The 9592-nt window shown below is 30.5% G+C and overlaps 1 long non-coding RNA gene across 1 annotated transcript in view; it reads right to left on the bottom strand.

Moving 5' to 3' along the window:
• LOC140431126 (uncharacterized) overlaps nucleotides 1–2741 on the bottom strand; it is a 3255-nt gene extending 514 nt beyond the window's left edge. Inside the window, exons 1-3 of the long non-coding RNA XR_011949614.1 lie at nucleotides 1971–2741; nucleotides 1108–1287; nucleotides 1–522 (exon numbers count right to left, since the gene is read on the bottom strand). The exon at nucleotides 1–522 is cut by the window's left edge and continues 514 nt beyond it. This is a non-coding gene — a long non-coding RNA (uncharacterized lncRNA). The remainder of the gene's footprint in view (nucleotides 523–1107; nucleotides 1288–1970) is intronic.
• Between the last annotated feature and the right edge of the window lie 6851 nt (nucleotides 2742–9592).

Below are 9592 nucleotides of genomic sequence, written 5' to 3'. Positions count from 1 at the left end.
AACCAGGGAACCATCTGATTTTTTGCAGTGTGCTGTATCATAAAATTTTGATGCAGTTATTCTTGCATATCGCAGGTCAAACCATAAACCGGAATTAGACTGTTCAATGGTTATTGCTGCAGCTTTAGAACATAGTTGGGGATCCATTTCCTGATAACAGAATTCTAGAAATTCTGAAAAATTCAGTGCCATTTTGGAAAAATCATTTCTGCTAACAAAATTTAACATCGATTGATGTAGTCCAAGATTTTGCAAAATTCTGTTAGGCTTGAAGTGTTTCAATAGCTGACTCTCAACATTATGTTCTAGTCCTTGGTTCACAACTTCCTGTAAAAAAAGTAAGCTTTCTTCATCTGAGCTCAGTTCTTCTTGTGCTCCAAAATCCTTCAAAGTTAGGTATTTAACTGAAGTTCCAACTTTGGAAAGTTTACTCTGCCCAGTAACAAGCAACTTCAGTTGGAGAAGGTTCTTCACTCCTTCTGTGAAGCCACATCAAGAGTGCTATGGAATGCTTATACCCACCTAAAACAAAGTAAATGCTATACTTATAAATTATACCCAAAGTTAATATCATTTCATAGTATGTATTTGCTATCCTTTACGTTCCATATTACAATTAGATTGGAAGCATTTAAAATGTGGACATATTGAAGAATTTCCTGGATAGACAGAATAACCTATGAATACTGGATTCCACCAAAATAAGAAAACTGCAATACTTGGGTCATACTTATAACAGCAGGTGGTGATAGATACGAACTCCTAAAATTAATAATGTGGGGAAAAATTCAAGGAAGACGCAGCATAGGTAGAAAAAAATTGTCCTGGCTGAGAAATCTCAAAGAATGGATTGGATGCAGCTCAAATGAACTCTTTTGGGCTGTATAGTGCCAAAAGTTAGAATAGGCAATGATGATGGCCAACCTTAATCGCGGAGATGGCATGTAAAGAAGACATTCCATAAACATAAACAGTTTTTAAATAGCATCAAAGACATATAAAACATTTTTTTAGTCTTACAATCCTAGAATCTCAATATACCTATGCATGACTAAAACTAATCTGATATTTACCTAGTACATTTTTTATCATTTTAAAAATATTTACCTGAAGAGGCAGCACAGTCATGGCACTGAATATTCCTCATCAATATTGCAAGTTACAGCATATTGTGTTTTCCTCACATTGTGTTCAGGTGTCACTTTAGCTTTAACTGTGCATACATTTTTATCTCTTCGAACTTGCACCCATCCAACAGCAGAGTCCCCATAAGAAGGCCTAGCGGATCTGTAAATAAGTAGAAATATTTAACAACTAGGTACCTATGTAAGTAGATGTAAATATTTTTGTGCCTAATATTTTCATTTCAAGTAACTAAAAATATATTGTCATTTACACTTCATATTATTCACATTATCCATATATTATTCACATAACGTATTATAATGATTATACTTTAAGGGCGTAGGTACAAAATTTCGCACAAATGTGTTTTACATGCATTCATTTTTTTCTAATCCTGAGAAAATTAATAAGTATTTTTGAAAAATTTAAACGCAGAATGAAAGATTACGTTATTACCGAGTGCCGAGAGTCCCTGAAAACTTCTATAATGTTTATTTTAATAAGTTAATAATAATAAATAATATTTTAATAAAGAAAAAATTTAGTGTGATTTTTAATTTCAAATATCTCATTAAAAAGAAACTTTTGATTCATTCTAAGGGACTTTCGGCCCTCGATAATAAAGTATTCTTTCATTCTGCGTTTAAATTTTTCAAAAATACTTATTAGTTTTCTCAGGTATCGAAAAAATGATTACATATACAGTACATCGAAAATTTTGACAGGCGTCAAAATTTTGCATTCTCTTTCTTTCCTTGTAACTTTAATAAGTTTTAACTTGTATGAAAAATACTTTTATCGATTTATATTATACGTAAAACTATTAAGTATGGTTTATATCCTACCTGTTAGTTTTAACACCTCGAACTTCAGCAAGAGAAAAACTTTCGCTGTTTTTAATGTAAGTCCCCACCATAAATATATCCACTAAGGGTAAATTGTCAGACTGTCCCTTTAAAAACCCAGCGTCAGTCATTTTAAAAAAATTATTTTACACACACTTAAAACCTTTAACAGTATTAAAACAGGCTATAATACAATCAAAGAATATAGACGCTTATAAGCGTCTATATTGTTTGATACAATGGTACGTTATCAAATCCATTGTCATGTGTCATGTGCATAAAATGCGATTTTATTGACATCTGTCAGTTTCACTTTCCAAACAAACCTTGTTTAGTGTGGATAATTTGTATTTTTCGTTATTTTTTCATTTTTTTACAGAATCTTTCCGCTTTTTGCAATATCTAAGTATTCTAATAGTTACTACAACAATTTTACAAGGTTGTGTAAATAATAAAGCATGCTGTTTTATAAAAATAGCAATAAAATGCATGTATCAATAAAGTAAGGTTAGAATGTCTTTAATTTAAACTTTTAAACTATATTTCATAAAAATGGAACACTGAATTATGATGGTATTATCGTAAAAACACTATACTTAAAAGAAAAAGCAGCAGAGGAAGCAAAATATTAACTTTATAGAAATTAAAAAGTCTTGAGATTGGACATTTCAACTTTTGTTTGGAAAGTAATTGACAGTTGTGACGTCACACTTCCACTGTCCATACCCATCCCATCCATCTTCTTCTTCTTTCAGTGCCTATTCGTTCCGAATATTGGCAATCATTCTGGCTATAATTATTTTATTGACTGATGCTTTAAATAGATTCGTTGTTGTTGTGGAGAACCATTTCCTCAGGTTCTTCAACCATGATATTCTCCTTCTCCCAATTCCTCGCTTTCCGAATACTTTACCCTGTAGGATTACCTTCAGTAATCTGTATTTAGTGCTGTTTCTCATTATATGTCCGAGATATTCCAACTTTCTCCTTTTAATGGTATACATCACCTCTCTTTCTTTGCCCACTCTTCGTAATACGGTCTCGTTGGTTATCTTGTCTGTCCATGATATCCTTAGAATTCGCCTGTATAGCCACATCTCGAAGGCTTCAAGTTTTCCATCCATTGGTAAGAAGAAGATTAGGCAATACCCAATACCGTTGCAGTTGCAATACTTATCGTTTTTACCCGTTTATAGGGATGACCAACGAGCGGTATGACGTCACAACAGATTCCGCCCGTTGAAAGAATCATTTAAATTCTCCAGTTTTTAATTCCTTATATTTATTTCATAATAATAAAATATGAGTTTTTTTGTAAACTGGGGTTCTCTTAACAGTAATAAATAACGTTTATCAGTAATATTTCTGGAATTTAATTTTTATGCAAGTTCCCCATTGTGACGTGCAACCTGACCAATGATAATGACTTGCAACAGTAAGTAAATTAGATGGACTGTAGACGCATATTCTTTGATAAACTCGGTTCGCTAATCCCAGTCCGAACTGTCTAGTGAATTTAGTAATTATTTTTTTGCGAAGTTAGTTACTTTTTGACAGACTAAAAGTGGCTGGAAATTACTATACAACCAAGCACCCGTACTCATAGCCAATATTAATAGTAAACAAACTAAATAGTAAATAAAATAGAACTTTGCAAATTTCCGACAATCAATATTTATTTATCTGCACCATATAATAAATAGTTATGTTAAATTATAACAACTAAATATATATTTTTTAAATATATACTACCCAAAATTTGATGGGTTTAGTATACACTTCGACTATTTAGAATAATTCTTCTTTTTTTAAAGAAAGAAGTCTGTAATAGCAGGATACTTGAGCTATTAATACTGAGAAGTAGGAATTGTTGTGTTGTAGGTTTCCGACAATGAATCTGTCAAAATTTGTCCGAGCTAAGCGAATGGAGTTTAATACAAAAACAAAAATAGTGGCATAGATCAAGGTTAGTAGATATTTAAGTAGGTTGTCTCGTAACTATAGACCAATCAAATGCTCGCTTTTTAAAGGCGGGAATACGTCACCCATACGACACTTTTAAAATTGCCATAAGCTTCAATGCTAATATAAGGTTCAAAAACTTAGGTTTTGCAATATATTTTGGGATTTTCTTGGGTATAGGGATGTTAAGTGGTTCTTATATTAGTAATTATATCAATTTTTTTTCTAAAATCAATAGTCTGATGACAAAAAATAGAATTGATTATAGTGATAATATTGTGTGTTTTAAATGGAGATAACAGTTTATTTCGCACAAAAACCCAAAAAAACAGTAGAAAAAGTTCAAAAGCAAAAATACTAAATATGTAGGAACTTACTTATTATTTTTTTCCTGGAATTTACAGCATTTTTATCATATCTAGTGGTAGGCAAAAAAAAACCAATAGGTAATATAAATAATTTATTATTAGATTAAAATACAAAAAATGATTAGTCCTTCAAGCACAAATCTTCAAACTATATATACTTATCTCATCTAAAAAATATATCATTATTATAACGTACAAAACTACATATAGTTCATCCCAAACCCTTCTTTCAGTGCGTCACAGTTTATCGAATTCTCTCTAACGCATTAAGCTAGAAGTGACAGAAAAAAACGTGAGTCTGTGATTATTATACATCGAACTTGGAAAATTATATATCGTTCACGGGTATTTGCATATTAAAGCGAATTCTACTTACGGATATATACCTAATTGGTTGGAGTTTAGAATACGCTAAATAGATATCCAATCAATGATGCGCATAAATATAATTTGACGCAAATGGGCTCGATAGTGACACTGCTTTGACAATGTCAACTGATAAAATGATAATTGTCATTCGAGGTTAGTATTTTCAGCGATGATTTTCAGACATTTTACAGTGAAAATTTAATTTTGTATTTATTGTCATAAAAATATTTTAAATATGCCGAGATATACCAAGAATGAACAAAGACTAATACTAAAATTATTAAATTATTTTCAATTAGAAAAAGAGGCTGGGACAACTTTATTACCAGTTTCTGCCGTTAGTGAAGTAAGTTTTAAATTATTCTAAAAAACATTCATATTAGTAGTTTAAATACTATACATTTTAGCCATAGTGTTTGTAATAAATAATAATAAATACATAAATAAATCTTAGCTAATTAAGCACTTTCCTTTTAATGTATAGAATAGAAATTAAGACAAATTGCCGTTCCAATATAATGCGCAATAAAATTTTTTATACATTACGGGACCTCTAATATGTAAATTAAAAAAAAAATTGAATTCTTAAAGTTTTTACTCCACATTTTCAAAATATAACCTTTTCACATTTAGCCGATTACGATCCTTCAACTGTCAGATTTAACTAAAATGTCATGCAATAATTCTCGACATTCTTAAAATCCTATATGACGTCAAAATTAGTGACGCACTGAAAGAAGGGTTTGGGATAAACTGTATAATTGTTATGACAAACCTTTATATCACGGCTACGAAAACACACTTCACAAGTGTTTATGTACACAAATAACAAGTCTCTATAAATAATATTGTCCTTATACCTATACTTAAAAATAAAAACTAAACAATAACTAAACAAATAAACGAACTAATGATACTATAGAATAGAGACAACAACAAACGTGAACTTAAACTCAGACGTGCAGACAACTGTCAAATTTGACTTTGTCGTATGAGTGACGTAAGCATTCTGCCTTCCCCTCGCTTCGCCCACATAGTTACGAGACAACCTACTTAACATCTACTAACCTTGGACATAGATAACCTACTTCTGTACAAAAAAATGTTGTGATAATCAGCGCCACGTTGGAGTGTTCTGGTACTAATCAATATTTTTATCGTGTTGGTGAGCTTGCTAATTGACAAAAGCCTTGTGTAGTTGGTAGTATTGTAAACGCGAGAAAATTGAATTGCTATAAAGCGCGGGAAATTTTGAATTTCGTCCTAACGTTCATTTCATATATAGGGTATTCAACCAACTTACGCCTCTAAACGATTATTCATAGTATACCTGATTTATTGTCTTTATATTTACTAATACTAAAGCTAATAATGCTCAAGAATAGATCAACAGAGAGAACTCTAATCCTGTTTATATATTAGAATAAATGTGACAAATTAGTTCTGAAAGTTTTCAGAGACATTAGATTAGACCAATAATTTTCATTTAATCAAACTCAAAACATTTAGTAATTAATACACAATATTAAATTAATATGCTATGAGAGTAGGAATCATAGAAACCGGTTTTAAAATTTGTAAGCAAAAGCAAAAACTAGATAGTCTTTAGATAAAGGCATATTGGTAGTTTGATTTATATTTTGTCCATCTGCCATTTCGTTACAGCCGTTTCGGAATCTATCGCTCTTCAGACGAACTATGCAGACAGACAAAATACGGAAACCAAATCACCAACATTTAAATGATTCTCGCGAATCAAACGTGCCTGTAGGCCGACAACGCCATGTAAAAGAAGATAGTCGAAGTGCAAAATACACGACGACAAGAGATCGATTTAGATTTGCTTTACAGACTCTGAAACTACTGAAACTAATCAGTTTACTAGAGTGGCTCATACAGAAATTAAAATTTCACAAAGAGCATATAAAACAAAAATCGTCTCTTATACTGCAAAACCCACTCTAAAACTGTTTAGTTTCAGAATCTGTAAAGCAAATCTAAATTGATCTCTTGTCGTCGTGTATTTTGCACTTCGCTTATCTTCTCAAAGAATATCTCTAAGAGGTATTCTTCGGTGAAAAAAAAGAGTACCTAACCAAATTTTAATGTAGGTATTAAAATATTGAAAGGCATGTACAATTGTCCATGCCGTTAATCTATCTGTAGTTGGTTTTGATCTGTGAAACAACAGACTAAAGGCAAATTGTTTGAAATGCGCTTTGATATAAATATTCAAAAATAAAAACGATTTTGTTCCACTTATACATAAGGACTCAGGTATGAAATAAAACACGCAATGTTTTTTTATTAAGTAATATTTTTTCTTTTTACCCTATCACTGTAATATTTCATTGCATTACGATATATTGGGTCTACATTGGATTCGCCCTTTCCACTCAAAACTTCATTTATCCCTTCAGCCCAATTAAAGGCAAGAAATGAAATAAATTTATCAATGAGTGCATTTAGTAATGTTTGCAAGTGTTCACAACTCTCAAACTTAAATTGCACTTGATTTTTAATGAAAACTTGTATCATGGAAATTAAATTTTTTTTATAACAAAATGTAGGTAAAATTTCCTTTATAATTGTCTGAATTTGACTAAGGCCCGTTATAAACTTTTCAGAGCAGTACATTAATTTATCAGAAGACCCTTCATACTCTTTTATACTTGTTATATCATGCCATATAGGCAGTTTTTCCTTTGCAATAAAATTATAACGGCAAATGGTACAATCTGACAAAGTATTCTTAAACTTTTTTATCAAAAAACCACACACATGTCCTAATGCAGCCTTATCCAAGTAAATTACTATTTAACTGGGAATAAGCCACAATTAAAGGTTAAAATACGTTTATTGACGTTTCAATTTCCACTTCGGAAATCGTTCTCAAAATACAAACATTAGTAAATTAAACAAATTTTGTTTTTGTTACTTAGTGAAAAATTCTTCTAATAATTTAATTTTATCTGACTCATCTATATTGACAATTCAGACATACATTATACATTTTAAAGTAGACGACTTTAAAATGATATTGCCAATATTGTTGAGTTGCGTTCCTGGGACGACTTTACTTATAAGATAGTTCATTCGATTACATGAAATCAACTTTAACTTGAGAATATCCGTCAGAAAAGATCATAACATGTAATTCGTCTTTAAAAATACAAATACATGCCATGATGACAGTAAAATTCTCCTGTTAGTGATTCCATAGTAAATTATGAGGGAAAAACCAGGAAAAAAACCTCATAATACTATCCCGACATGGTAAGTATTTGATCTTGCATTTATTTTACCTTCAATAAATACCAAATTCCGATTTTATATGTTTGTTATTTAAAAAATATAAATGATGTATTCTCCATATGTTACTGACTTACCAATACTGGTATTTTCTTTTTAATAACTTCCTCTTTCAATATTTGTAGTACCATGAATTCTCCTTGTAGTGAACTATCAAAAATTTTTATTAAATATTTTAAAACCAATTGCAAATAAAAATGACACATTTATAAAAAATACACAACATTTTTTAAATAAATTATCAAATATTGAATTTAATTCAAATAATACTTTAGTAAGTTTTGACATAAATAGTTTATTTACGAATGTGCCATTAGATAAGACTTTAAATATAGTCAAGACAAAATTAGAGAGTGATGATACATTGGCAACTAGAACAAGACTAAATATATCAGCTATAATGGAGTTAATAACAGTATGTACTGATAATACATATTTTCAACTAAATAATGAATTCTATAAACAAAGTTTTGGACTAGCAATGGGCTCTAGTTTATCTCCATTATTAGCCGATATATTTATGGAAGATTTTGAAACAAATATTATTTCTAAACAAAATTTAAAACCCTCAGTATGGTGGAGATATGTAGATGATGTATTCTCAATATGGCCTCATGGATCAGAGTTGTTGGACACATTCCTAAATGATATAAACGATAAAGAAGAACCCATATTGAAAGAGGAAGTTATTAAAAAGAAAATACCAGTATTGGTAAGTCAGTAACATATGGAGAATACATCATTTATATTTTTTAAATAACAAACATATAAAATCGGAATTTGGTATTTATTGAAGGTAAAATAAATGCAAGATCAAATACTTACCATGTCGGGATAGTATTATGAGGTTTTTTTCCTGGTTTTTCCCTCATAATTTACTATGGAATCACTAACAGGAGAATTTTACTGTCATCATGGCATGTATTTGTCTTTTTAAAGACGAATTACATGTTATGATCTTTTCTGACGGATATTCTCAAGTTAAAGTTGATTTCATGTAATCGAAAGAACTATCTTATAAGTAAAGTCGTCCCAGGAACGCAACTCAACAATATTGGCAATATCATTTTAAAGTCGTCTACTTTAAAATGTATAATGTATGTCTGAATTGTCAATATAGATGAGTCAGATAAAATTAAATTATTAGAAGAATTTTTCACTAAGTAACAAAAACAAAATTTGTTTAATTTACTAATGTTTGTATTTTGAGAACGATTTCCGAAGTGGAAATTGAAACGTCAATAAACGTATTTTAACCTTTAATTGTGGCTTATTCCCAGTTAAATAGTAATTAATTTAAAATGCCACAAGAAAATAGCTTCAGAACTTATCCAAGTAATTAGATTCATGGTAGGTGAAAACCAAAAACTCAAATTCGGTAATATTGAGGTTTTCTTCATTACATTCCTCTTCCACACCCTGTGTTACTAAATGTCTCACACCATTGATCAAAGACTCCGCTGTTGATCCATCCCTTTCACAATTGGAAGACAATGAATGCCGGTTAACCATATGGTTGACCAACAATGTTTTAAAATGGTTTTTAAAATTTTGCACGGTAGGGTTAACATTCCTCCCTCCGTGCTGTCGAACTTGCCCAAAGAAATTTTC

Source organism: Diabrotica undecimpunctata, unplaced genomic scaffold (genome assembly GCF_040954645.1).
Source record: "Diabrotica undecimpunctata isolate CICGRU unplaced genomic scaffold, icDiaUnde3 ctg00000568.1, whole genome shotgun sequence".
Lineage (NCBI taxonomy): Eukaryota > Metazoa > Arthropoda > Insecta > Coleoptera > Chrysomelidae > Diabrotica > Diabrotica undecimpunctata.
Note: the sequence above shows the minus strand (reverse complement) of the source record. Positions and strands in the feature narration are given on the sequence as shown.